This window comes from Melanostigma gelatinosum (assembly GCF_949748355.1).
Source record: "Melanostigma gelatinosum genome assembly, chromosome: 8".
Lineage (NCBI taxonomy): Eukaryota > Metazoa > Chordata > Actinopteri > Perciformes > Zoarcidae > Melanostigma > Melanostigma gelatinosum.
In genome coordinates, this window is record NC_136641.1 from 21,827,765 (window position 1) to 21,842,075 (window position 14,311).

The following is a 14,311-nucleotide window of genomic DNA, read 5'->3' on the forward strand; positions in this document are numbered from 1 at the left end:
GTGCGTACGGGATGTGTGCGGGGTGGGGGGGGAAGCAGAACCTCCTTGTTTTCTTTTTTTGTAGACAGCGTGTGCCAGGCCCGAAGGTCTACCTGCCTCCTCATCAGCCCCTTTGTGCGGGCCGCACGGTGCTCGAAGCAGCTGGGGGGCGGGAGGCCCGGCATTGACCACCACTCCCTGCCTAATTACCTCCCTGCCCCGGCCCTGTGTTCATCCAGTCCTCTTCGGTAAGTAAGGCTGGGCCGCTGAGATGGCTGGGAGCCTATAGCCTCATTAGATCCTACACACTGCCTCTGACTGAAGCAACATGCACACACTACTAGACACCATCATGCGCTAATGGCCGAGGAAGGTTGCAAGAGACAGTAAAACACACGAGGAAATAGATCACAGAAGCACACATCTACGCTTTCACCCGAGACATATTAGACTCTAGAAACTGTACTTATGGTCGGTCGACAATATGGAAATTATTGACCCCCCCCCCGTAACTAGCTTTGATTCCCACCCATGTCAGCAGAGTTTCCCTGTCAGAGTCTTCCCCGCCGCGACTGAGATGGAAAAAGCTACTTTACTTCGGGGTTTTATTTGTTTGCCTGTTTGTTTCTCCACGTTCGCTTTCATCTTTATCTTTCATGACTGGCCCCTTCTCCCTTCCAAACTCCCCAGAGAGACAGGCGTGGGGTGAGGGGAGGAAGGGAGGGAGGGAGGGGTGCAGGAAACAAACAGAGGGGGGCTCTTTTGAAGGGGAACGAGGAGAATTGTGAACGGCCTGTGTTGTGAAGGAGGCGAGATGAAGAAAGCCAATCTGCCTGTGAGGGCAGAGGAGTGGGAGAACAAGAGAGAAGGAAGTGGAGTAGAAAGAGAGAGAGGGAGAGAGAGAGAGAGAGAGAGAGGGAAATTCTGTTTGAGCCTCTCCGTCTATGAAGGAGGGAAATTAAGAGTAACGGCGTAAAGTACAGCAGGAGGTGTGACTTTGACAGAATAATCCTCACCCAGGGACCCGTCGCCACCATGCTCACACTGCCTGGCTGTTGGTAAAGGTAGAGGCCACAGGGAGGTGCTGTGACAGAGGGGGCTTTGACAGTAAAGCTCCTCTCACCAGCAGCACTGCTCATCAAGCAGTGTGCCGCTCCAGCTGTTTCCTCGCAGAGACAGAACTGTAACGATGCAAGTAGGTCCAGTAAAAGCTTTTCTGCTCACGTAACAGGAACGGCTGTGCGGTAGAAGTTTCACACGGGCTTTGTTTTATCACCTTTTTTTTTGTGTGATATTCCTACCTGAGGCTGTTAGTATCTAACTGTCCTAATGCAGATTTGTAATTAAGATCCCCTTTCTCTCGTCAAGCTTCTTTATTTTTTTTTTTTTCTCGATGGTCTCTGGTTTGCCAATCCTCCAAACTGCGATTGTCATAATTGCATTGCGGAAAAAAAACAGACTCAAAAGGAGTGAGTCAAGTGAGGAAAAGAAGAAAGAAAAGGCGGACTATGCTGCACGAAGCCTTTGATGTCAACTAAACTAGGAGTGATCTCATCGTCACATTTGCACCTTCATCTTTACTTTCTCTTTTCAGGCACAGATGAGTGTCATTTATTTATTTGCTTTTTAATTTATTTTGCCGCCATACCCTGGGGTACCCCACATCATAATAAAGAACGAGGTGATTTGTTTTCTCTCTCTCTGTCATCGGTGTGCCGACACGTGCTGTCCCCGATGGTTCGGTCCATATAGAGCGACTGTAAAACGGGAGTCGGTGTATTAATCAAGGTGTTGACAGAGCGAAGCATCCCACATACCGCCGGGTCCCACCGGTCTGCCTCACAACCTATCCCAAAATTCACTCTGTCACTGGGGTTATCCATTCCTCCGAAAATGCAGAGTCCTCTCTATCTACATGATCCACGATGGCTTACAGGGGACAGTCTGTGTCACATGAACTCAGTTTCCCAAACTTTGACTTTCACCCAGCCACTGTGCACTTCAGTGTTCTGGCTCCCTGCTGAGCTGAGATCAGCCCCTAAACGGCAAATCTGAGCGTCTGCTGTGTGATTAAAAGACTCGGTTCCCCAAACCGGCAGAAGGGAATCAAACTATTCTCACTTAGCTTTTCTCTAAACCTTTGCTCTCTGCTTTCCACTGTTTCTTTCTCTCTGTAGTTCACCGGATCCATATGTCTCTTTATTATATCTTCCTGTTATGTCCTTTTTGTGTGTGTGTGTGTGTGTGTGTGTCCCTTTTCACAGTTTGCTGCAAGGCATTTTTCTTTTCCTCTCTCTCAAAGAATTATTTCTTTCACGGCCTTTTGAGAGTGCCACCCCCCCCCCCCCTTACATTTAGAAATGAAATGCAAGGAAACCACTGGTATGTGACTCCTTTACAGGGAGACGCTCCATTATACACTGGTTTACTCTAACAGAGGCCTCCCTGTGATTGGCTATAAGCAGGGATACCAGATTGAGGAGGGTTACCCTGGATAGCGGAGAATGCAAGCAAGTGGAATAATGGAAGGCTTAGAGACAGAGACAGACACAGCCTTGCCCAATGCTTTTTTGGGCTGTTTGGAAATTGATTTATTCTTACCGATCCAACAAACCCCATGTATTGTCAACCAACGGATGAAGGATGAAAGGTATCATTTGTCAGAAACCCACTGGTCCACTCATGAGAACAGAAAATTGTTTGTGAACACGGATAAAAATCCTGTATGTACACGCCACAGCTATGTGTCATCCAAGTTGCCTTCGCGCTTCAAAACTCCAGCTCCTGCACTGAGAAATGGGGGAAACTTTTAGGGGCCAGGAACATGGTTTTGCTTTTTTGTCCCCACCCCCCCGATATTCTTTAAATTGGATTTCAGTCTTTCCCCCCAAATAGACCACTATATTAACCTGTGAGATGTTACGTGACAGCAGAGCATAATAGACTGCCTTTACACAGTGTTCAACCTTTTCAATGTTGTAGAAAAAAGGGTGAACATCTCTATATTTCTTTCATCCTGCATCCCAGAATGGCTCTTATGTTTTCCTCTCCCCTGAGGAGGAGTTAACAACCTTGAAGCTTTGTAAACATCAACGCTACGTGGAATAAAAAGTAGATTATCAAAGGGATATTTCCTATGAAAGGCAACATCTGCTATGATAAGTTATCGTCATCTTTTATCTCTTGATTAATTCATACAGCTGTTTTCCTCTTTGTGACGACAACCCTTTTTTTAATCGCACTGTTATCTTGATTAACAGTGATGTTTATCACTTTCTTGCAATTGTTTTTGATGTTATTCATGGTTTTCAGCTCTAAATGACATGACAAAGGGGAGGAAGCGTTGACAATCTTGTAATGCTAATATTCGTGGCGAGAGCAGGGGAAGCCAAATTAGTGGGAAATAGAACAAGATGCCTTTGTGGTAGCGAAGCCTAAACAGATGCCAATCAAGCAATCTGACAGACAGCTCTGAGTCCGGGGAGGGATGTAATGGAGTTCAATGTGAAGGCAAGGACGCTCTCCTTAGTAGGAAACAACAACAGTGAGACACAGAGCGGTGTGCTAGAATAAAACACAATCAATGCAAACAACAACACCACTGTGTTGGGACCCCCTCATTCAGAGGTTTCCAGCCTTCACAATCCGGCACGGGAAGCCGGCCCTCGCGCCTCCATCGCCTCCCTTCCTCCCCGACTCTCTCGCCCCAGTTCACATGGAGCCTCGCCTTCTCCCATCATGAATCTGGATAAATCCACAAACTACTGTCTGGCATGCTCCATCTGTCTCCCTCACTCATGTACTGCTAAAGAAAAACCTCTCTGCATCCTTGCCTGCCAGCAGGCTGTCCTCCAGGCTCACTTAAAAAAGAATGGAACAGGGGAGAAAAAAAAAAGTGCCCTGACAGTACACTGAGAAGACAGGATGAAGACCCACCTCTCCATTAAATCACTCACAAGCGTTACTCATCTCAGTAAAAACAAACTTTCAAATGGGATTACGGACACCCTCATTTATATCTACTCACCCATGATGCAATGTGATGGAGATGGGCAGACATCGGACGGAATGATTTCAAAAATAATATTTTTTGGGGTTTGGAGATTATGGCTCACATAAACGTACGGGTCATTTATTTAACGTCGCTTTGCTTTAACACCCAGGTGTTTCCCAAAATGTGTCCCGCTTCAATGTTAAAACAAAAGCAAACAAACAAACAAACAAAAATGCTGCAAGCACTTATAATAAAAGTAGCAATTACACTGATAATTATGTTAGTAATTCTTTCCTGGATTGCCTTGTTGTATTGTTTTTTTTTTCAATATGACATTAGGTGCGTTTATTTTTGAGTGAAATCAAGCCTTAAATTCAATGGACGGTGTCAGAGGCGTATGGTGGCATACTAAAACACACATACGAGCACGCGTACGCGCACACACACACACACACACACACACACACACACTCTGCTCCAGCAGGCCGCGGCCCAGCAGCACAGACTGGGCTCATTACATCCCACCCACCCCCTTTCCACCACTATCAACCAGGGTCCTGACCACGCCGTGGGTCGACGCCCAGCCACGGGGGGCCATGTGTTTGCATTCAGCAGAGTGAGAAACAACAACACCAGTGGGCTCATACCATCATCCACCTCACAGCTCCCGGGGCCTGACATCTCCTCACGGTGCTATTGTTTCGCCTGAGCGCTGCTCTCTTGCCCTTTTCTCTCCACCACGGCGCTCATGAAAAGGGCTGCACAGTCGGGGGGGTGTTGGGGGGGGGGGGTTGTTTAGACAGCAGGGGACCCCACCCGCACTCAGGCACATAGTGGTAAACATCCAATATGATTGGTTCAAGGGAGGCAAAGGGGAGTTTGACAGGAAAATAATCTGGCCATTCCAGGTGTCCAGAGTATTTTATCATCTGTGTATAACACTCGATATATCAGGGCAGAAAAAAAAGATTGTGTTTACCTGTTGATGACAGTGACGGCCCAGGAGGATCCACAGACATGAAGAAAAAAAAGAGAAGGAAACCATTAGTTTGTTAGTTGTGTACACCCAATGTGTGCCATGCATGCAAGGAATAAAGAAGACAAGCTTTGTTCTTCTATTGTTCTTTATTTTAGCTGCTGCAACAAGAAATAAGTGTTCCCTTGCAGACAGACTGTTGCAACATGCCACTTTTGGCTAAATTGGATCTGGAGAGAACAACAGGTCATGGGTTTGTGGACTCCCTCTGTAATCCGACATTCACTGATTACATGCCTTCATACCGTTTATGTAAAATCTCTCTGAATAAAGTAACGTCTGTGTTGGCCTTGGTTCTACCTGCCCAAGGACACCGTCAAGCTCACACCGAGGCACGCTGGATCAAAACACCCAATTTACTGTCTGCGACCGCTGACACATATTGATATATGCATGCACTTGCCACGGCTACACTCTTAGTCATATGCGTGAAATAAATCAGAACGGCAGCACAGCACTTTTCTATTGCAAGGGAGTGAAAAATGAAATGGAATTTAATCAAATAAAAATAACTGTGCCAACATTCCCAAAACTGTCATTTACTGTAATGAAGGACTTTTCGTGGGTCTATCTGCTGGATAGAGACCGCTTCCCTAAGTGTCCTCACAGAGACGGGAAGAGTCCGATGATGACGGTGGAAGGTTGGGGTCTCATTCAGGTCTGGTCTGATTATAATAATCACCAGAGAAGCCACTGATGAGCTAGCTGTCCCAAACGACTGTTGGGGGGGGAAACACGACCCGATATATGTTCGTGCACCTTCTGATTTATTCATATCATGCTCCCCCTAGTTCACCGCTTCTCCCTTACATGAGACCCCTATAGTTGGGATCCACCGCTACGGTCACATTACAGCCGCCGAGATGCTTTCCATTCGGTTGGAAACATGCAGACCCAACGCCACCTGTCATCAACACAAACAGCCGGCTCTCGACAAAAACAAAGTAAAAAGTCTGTGTCGCACCATTAATGTGGGCTACTGATGCAAAACCACTTGTCTCACGCGGTCATGTTTTACGCTGTGCTGTAATATTGTTTTCTTTGGTTCCTCCTTTTGTTATTTGAATATAGAGATGAAAACAATTTATTTCTTCTTTACAAATAATACAAAAGAGTGATGATGAAACTAGCAAGGGCATTTGCTGTGCTGTCTCTTAGAAGACAGGAGACCCATTGAATTTCATGAATAAATGAATGAATTCAAATTCATCTGATCATACATGAGGAATACCTCCCCCCACACACACACACACACACACTTGCTGCATGAATGCCAAGGAATCTCCGTCAGTAGTTATTCTTCCAAACAAACATGTACAATCTCAGAGTACATAAGGGGGGGAGGGGGGGGGTCACTGTGGCAACGGCACGTGTCAAGTTTTTGCAAGATATGTTTTCTTCATTGGGATTCATGGATCATCAATGAAGACGATTCTTTGTCTCTCTTCTGGCACCGTGTAGATGATTGTCTGCACTGCGATGGAGAGGAAGATATAGACCCTCCGTATTTACACCAAATAGATTTTTGTTTTGCTTCTTTTACTCAGGCTGCAATATATCGGACCACCGAAGTTTCATGTTCACTGTACTGTGGTCATGAATTAAACATGTGTTCCTTGGCGCTATGAATATAAGACTTACCTTATTCCTATGTGAAAGCTACGCCTCAAACATTAGCATATAATATATATCAACACACTCACAAAACGCACAACAAATGACTCGCAAGCGAGGAGGTCACGACTGTAGATTGAGATTTTAGGCCAATAACTGATTATCTCGTATATACTGCTTTAATTTTGGTTTGATTAACTGATGACACCCACACTGTTACATGCTGCCCATTTTAGAGCTGTAGCTCTAAAATGCTGGAGCGGAGATTTATTCAAAATATTTAAAAAATAACATTTAACCGAGGAAGGCCGAGCTTTACATTCGTATACTTATTCCTTCTTAACAGCGCAACAGGAGCAAGCTGTTTCAAAATGTGTCTGGAGACCACAACATGCTCTAATTGATATGACCTTTAATTGTTCATTCAGTGCAGAGGAAAGAAGAGGAAGACATCAAGCCAGTCCGCTGTGGCTCGGGCTAAAGAGGCGCCGCGTAGATTGGCCTACACTCCCAGGCCCCGTGGACATAATTAAACCTGAATAACAAACACTTACACAAGTGCTCTACTCTCCTGAACAGGATTCTAAAAACATCCAGGACACCAGCTCGCTGCTCTGTTACTCGGTCCCACAATCAGAGTGGCTTTGTCCCTGCGTTGAGAATATAATTGGAGCCTGGACAGTTACGGCCGACATAAATGAGGTCCCGTTACCCACGGCCGAAACGTAGCTCTGGGTCTGCAGTTCATCGGAACTATTTAGGATAGTTTGCTCATTCCTGAAAATCTCTCGTGTAAAAAAAATAAATAGAAGTTTGAAAAAAACTAAGAAAATAGAAGTAACATATTTTTACATGAACAAATAAAAAAGGTTATTTCCTTCGATATCTTTCTGTCAGAGTAAATAGCGTCATAAATACACAGAATGTACCAAAGAAGACTTGCTAAATATTCCCTCATCCATATGGAAGGGATTAAAAAAGTCAAGGTATCACAGGAACCCACTCTAAGTGTTCGCACATCACCAATTCTCCGCAGGCACAACAGATGTACAAACCCTAAATAGAACATCTGCATTGTGCTCTTTAGCATTTACGGGAAAAAAAACATGCCGATCTGCATTTTGCTCAACAGCAGTCCACGGGGAGCGAGGGGAACTGTCCACATACACATTGTGATGAGAGCGTGAGCGGAAACAACTGGACCTTTGCGTTGAATTAGACATCATTAATTAATTTACGCTGAAGTCCTCCAGCCTTTCCTTTGAGTGAGCGCTCAGCTCCGGGTTAGCCGCGGGTTCAAGTCGTCCGCCGGGGGGGGGACTTGACTACTATGTATTCAGACAGGCAAACTGCTGGTCACCAGATGATCCCCTTGGTGGGGATCACAGCTGGCCTTTTGCAGACCTCCATCATCTCCACCTGCAGTCTGCCTACAACCCCAGAGAGCTCCCACCAGAACGGCTATCAATGCAGGTGCTGGACGTCTAGACGAGGTGGCTCATTAGCTTTCCTGCGGCTCACCAGCTAGTGATTGCAGAGGCCTAAGCTGCCTTGCCTGGAGGGCGGGGACAGGTCCTGATTGAGAGCGTGCTTTATTACAGGGGCTTAGGTGGGGGGCTTCAGGATTAACACATAAGTCTTCCACCTTCATGGGTGCGACTTGCGGTGCTCCGTGCAGCTGGAGGGGGAAGTGCAGCAGCACAGGGAGTGAAACAGCTTTTCTCACTTTGCATTGATAGACTGACCAGAGGCTTAACACACACACACACGTCCTGGAGGTCTGGATGGATTTGTGTTACTTTACAGCAGTCACCCTGAATCTCTAAAGGGCAATAAGACGTTTTTTAAAATGTTAATTCGAGTTAATTCGTTTTAATAACTTTGGCTTTGCCGCGTGAGCCTGTGTGTTTACGTGCGTCTAACATTTCCAGGCGTGGCTATGTGAGAGACCTCACAGTGGCTTGTAATTGGTTCAGCTCTGTTTTTCACCGCAGGGGGGGGGGGGCGGTCCAAAGAGTGGCAGCTTGTGCCCTTTCCTCTCACAGGTCTCTTTTCAAGTGGGCAGACCTGAAGCCAAGCTGCCCTTCAAACTAACGCCCGAGTTCGAGCTACAGATGAGTGACATCGCTCCAGCTGTATGTTATGCCTTATTTAACAATCTGAGCGTGTTGCTGAATTCAGCTGTCAGCCTGTATCTTTCAGCATATTTGACATATTACTTAAGTGTACATGTGCAATCACTTCCGCTTCATAAGTCATAAAAATCTAGGCTGAAAATAGAGGTTTTATTTCGTAAAAAAAAAGAAGAAAAAGATTTGAATTGCAAAATTGTAGCCTTTTGCATGCCTCCGAATTCAGCACACAGACATGTATTTCGAATTTAACTTTCAAATTGCTTTCAAGTCTAATGCTTATAGTCAACAGAAGCTCGCACCTCTCTCTATATTACCACAACCACTTTCTTCAGATGATTAAGCGATAAGAAAGAAAGTCACAACAACAGTGGAACAAAGAAGTTTTCTCCGCTGAACTTTTTTTTTGCATAATTATGATGCCTGAGGGCCGACTGATTCACTGAAATCTGTTCTCCGTAGGGGGAGGGAAACCTAAAATAGCAGCCTCTGATTGTCACACAATTGGCTTAGACTGCACTGTGCAGCTGTGCTCTGAGCCTGTCTGTCTGTCATTTAACTGATTGCTGCATGGCTGCCAACCTATCAGGTGCATCATCACTGGGATGTGACCTGCTAAGCGCGCCACAAAATTCATCCCCGACTCCTTCCAGAAGGATGGGGTCAAAAACAAAACAAAAAAGCGGCGCGTGTATATATAGAGCACAGTGTGCTGCCGCATTAAGCAGTTCTTCAAAATGTATTCAATTTTTGATTATCATAACGCCACAGTGGCAGAGTTCAAAGCTCGGATTGTGCAGCTGCAGATATGAACGGAGACAACGCCTACCCCAGCCTTCCATATTAGGAGAGAGGAAAGAAAGGAGAAGGGGAGACGCGGGAGAAGAGACTGATTCCAGGGCAGTCCTGGTTAATTACTGGGGTACAAGTGATAAAACTCCCACCCACACACCTCTGAGGGCTGTTACTTCCTGCCAGCGCCTTCGTCGTTGCTTTCAGAGCTCATAAGAGTATGCAGATGCATAACTCCTGGATGCAACAACCTGATTTAAAGTGCTCACAATTTATATACAAAGGTTATTGAATGTTAATGCCAAATATGGTGCCAGATTAGCACACAGGAGTTAAGAGAGGCTCGAGCACCCAGCTCCATTTTCCCCATTCACAAGCTTTGTCATCAGTATGATAATTCAGCATGCATAATGAATGAAACAAAAAAAATCAATTCGAAAAAAAAATATTTCCTGTTATTTTATCACCTTTTGGATTGTGGCAAGTTTTCAACATTGAAAAAGCGCATTGATTATCCCCTTGAAAAATAATTACCTCATCGCAATTTCAGGTAAGTCCAGAGAAGAAAAGTAGGACACCATAGCGCCGAAGGCAAACCGCTTCAGTGAGGTGACGACGCATTTGCACTTTGTGTCAAGTCATGTCATTCTTTTTTTTTTAACAGTGCCTAAGTGTGACTGCATGGCAGTATCTCCAAATATTGAATTAGCCTGGTCTATGTATCTGATTACTGACATGCCTGAAGTGAGGGTGATAAAAATGCCTTGTGGTTTATCTGCTCCATTCTCCATTGAAAGGAAGGCGCAGATAAAAGTGCTATCATGAGGTTCATGCATGGTGAATCATGTCTTTCCTCTCTCTTCCGAAGTCAATAGGCCTGTAACGTGAGCACAGCACCAGGCTGTCCCTAGGCAGGCTGACTGAGCCCGCTAATGAAAACAGAGGAAGGGGAGGGAGCAGGAAGAAAGAAACAGAGAGTTCTGTGGGTCTGGACAAACACAGGAGGAATACCTTCAAGGTCACCGCCACAGTGAAAAGAGAGCGAGGGAGAGATAGAGTGACGGAGAGATGGAGGCGGAGAAGTGATGACGAGACCACCAATTTAGGCTCCAGGAGAGGATGGAAACAGGAAACTTACTACGTCTATAATGCATTAAGAACATACTTAATATGCATTATAACCTGCCTATAGCACAGTATAGTTATAGTTTTTATCACTCTTAAATATACATAATGCTTTATAACGATGATCATAACACATAAAATATATTATGACTTATGGTCAAGTATAATAATACTATAATTGCTGGTCATTCACTGACAATTGTTTTGACAGGATCATAATAGTTGCATTATATTCTTTTTATAATGTGACTATATGTTACTCTTAAGTGGTCATTTGTTGCTTTAGTGCAATTTAATTTTACAATGTTTTGTATATTGTTTTTGCAGAGATTTATGTCATGTTTTTTCACATTACTTGAAGCAAACAATGACCACTTATAGTAACTAATAATCACATTATAATGTATTCTAACAGTGTTAATACTGCAATTTAAAAAGATTATAATGTATTACAACTGTTTGAATTACAATACACTCTGATCCTGTCAGTGAGCAGCAGTTATGAAATAGTATACTTACTGATACTTTACTTATAAGTCATTATAAAATGCTTTATAATGTGCTATTGTTGTCATACAGCAGTTTGAATATGTATCAGTTCTTATAACTATAAGCACACAGTGCTATAAGCCGATTCGAATGCAAAGTAAGCAATGGCTTCTGATGTACTAAAGCATTGTGGCCAAAGACATGGAATTACAATGTAATACTTCCTGAATAATTCTGTATTTTCACAGTTCACTTATCTTCCTAAGTGCAGAGGATTGCATGGGCTTTACAACCATAAAACAATGCAACAAGAGAATTAAAAAAAAAAAGGCAGGCACTGTATCCCACTGGGCTAGCACACAAATGGGCTTTGTTTCATTTTTACGACCTTCTTAACATTACTTTATCAATAACAAATCAGGCATTTTTTTTGATAGCTCAGCACTCAAAGTAATAGCCAACAGAGCAATCCGTGGAGCATGCTAAAAGTGTTGGAGTAAAATGGGCCGTGGCTGCACAGCCGTGTAACGGGGAAAGAAATGGGAAGATGCCTGTCATAAGGACGTCAGAAGCTGGACTGTTCCAGAAATGCCCAAGTGTGGACATACACTCAGGCGTGACGTTACAGCAAACCTATTATCTACTATTCTGTCACTTTGGCTTTTCCACTACAAACTTGGGACCAGATTCAATTTCAGCACCAGAGATGTCTGCTTCTCTGACCATCACACAGGCAATCTCCCTCTTTCACCGTTCCGGAGTGGGTGTGTCCCCTCGGGGAAGACGACGGTGCTTTTTACAGCACTTCACCCAACCTTAAGAAAAACACTTCGCACCAGATTCAGAGATGATGCTTTTTTTTTCTTCTTCTTTTCACTATTACAGGCGTCAGTGCTGCCACTAATGAAAAAAAACCGGCCTGCAAAACAGATATACAATGTTCGCAGAGTATGCAACTGTCAAAAAAAAAGAAAAAAAGATAGCAGTCATTCAGCTCTCAGGGCTTTAAGGTGCAGGGCTGTGTGGTATGGGTATGAGACGCATTCACGATAACAATTCGGTCTTAGTGAGTTTATCAAAGGGAAGGAGGTAGAAGAAATGCCCAAGATCTAAGGACACAAGGCCTCATTTCACAGTCGGAGTGATGCTACCTCAAGCCCCTGCTTTTTGATCTTTTCGTTTACCTGAATGAGACCTGCTTGAAAAACACGCAAAAAAAACCGGACCCGTCAGCTATAGAGAACAAACTTTCATGTGACGGCTGGCTGTCTGACAGTCTGCGTCTACCCGGGTCCTTGAACCCCCCCACCACCCCCCTAGAACCATCCCTAAACAGGCAACTATATGCCAATCAAAGAAAGGCTGTTTTGATAAGAATCTTGTAGTTTCTCAGACAACGCTGCATCAATAAAACCTCTCTGTTTACAGAGACAGCAGCGACACAGAGAATACACATCCCCAACCTTAAAGCAATTCTAAACGATACCCTTTGCAACTTTTCCGTGTGTATCGTGTCACTTGATGCAAGGGTTAGTCAGAGCGAGGACGGCAATCTCAACTCAAATCCATGACAGCTGAAAGACATGAGGCGTCCCGTCTCCGTCTCAGTGGTCCTGTGTTTCAAGGTGTTGTTGTTGCTCACCTCTTTCGATTGGATAGCTCAACATTTCATTCGATGCAGCTTTTGTCAAAAGGGACCTGTGTGTTCGGTATGAAACTCACAGAGGAGAATTAAGGAAAGGATGTAACACAGATCAAACCAGAGGACTCCTGGGCCTCTTACTCTCCACAATCAATAGGGCGGATAACAGCAGCCAGAATTAAGAGGCAAATGAGGACGTACACACAAACGTATACATTGCAACTTCGTGGCGGAACTTCACACCACACATCTACTGCTGAACAGCTCATATAGGGTTGGTTAGTTGGGAATGTATCACATAATTATGCTATGGCGTGTCGTGCGTGAATGCGTGAGCAGATCGATGCTTACTACGCCCGCATGCCGAACACAAAGCCTGACTTGAAAAGGACATCACAGTTTGCACGAAACTTAGCGTCCGTATCGACGCATTGGGTGCCTTTGGTTTCAACCGTAGCGACTTTAGGTAACGCAAGCGTCCCTCCAGACTAACCGCAGTCATACTCGGACTCAATAAAAGTCTGTTTCCGGGTGCGGCCAATTAGTGTGAAATTTGGAGACAGAACCGCGGAGGAGCTAGCACAGTCCTTGTGTAATTATTGATCTAAGTTTACTTGCCCGCTCGGCTACATGCGGGGAGGCGAGGACGCAGCACAGGGTTCTTCTCACACAGTGCCTAATTAGTAGTGACATCATCTGACTATACCATAGCTTAAAGTTGCTGAGGATTCCTGATCCCTGCCAGACCCTATCTACCCCTCCTCTAGTTCGCCTTCCTTTCCTTTTTGACACTGTTCCAATCTGTGTCGAATACAGACACTAATCACTGTGACTGCAGGAGTGCAGGAGCATGCATCGGCATACCGTCTGGATTTCCGCAGGACAGGTGCAATAATTATAGTGACAAGACAATAAACATGGAGAGGGATATCTAGTAAAAGAAGATGTGCAGTTAAAAATCAATGTCAGACATCATATTGCAGGGAGCGTGTAGCAGTTTAATTGGACCAATAAACAGTGTCCAAGTTCATTGAAATCCGCCGTGTTTGCAAATGATCATACAGTGATTTTTAGTGTAGTTTCTTGATGGGAGCTGTTCATTTCTCTCTCTAGCTCGCGCATTCTGCTGGTCTGATTCTTGATTTGATTATGTCGTGGGCCAGAGGAGGACACAGGTGGAACTGCGGCGCAAAGTCATTTGTAGAGCAGCTTGAAAGAAGCTCCTCCAGTGTCTTATTAGACTGTGTGGGTCAGACAAAGAAACGCTGTGGGAAAAGCACACAGCGCGTGCTGAAATAACATCTGACTTCAGTTCACGATTTCCACGCCGCATCTCTGAAGAAATGCTAACCAGCGTCTTTCCCTTTTTCGACCTCTCTGTGGGATTACTTCTAACCAGTCGCTCTCTGAAGGCTCCCCTACAGCGCTCCAGCCAGAGAGACACATAATATTTATCAGGAGAACAGAGGAGCTGCACCGCGAAAAAAGAAGAGGGAGAGACAATTTAA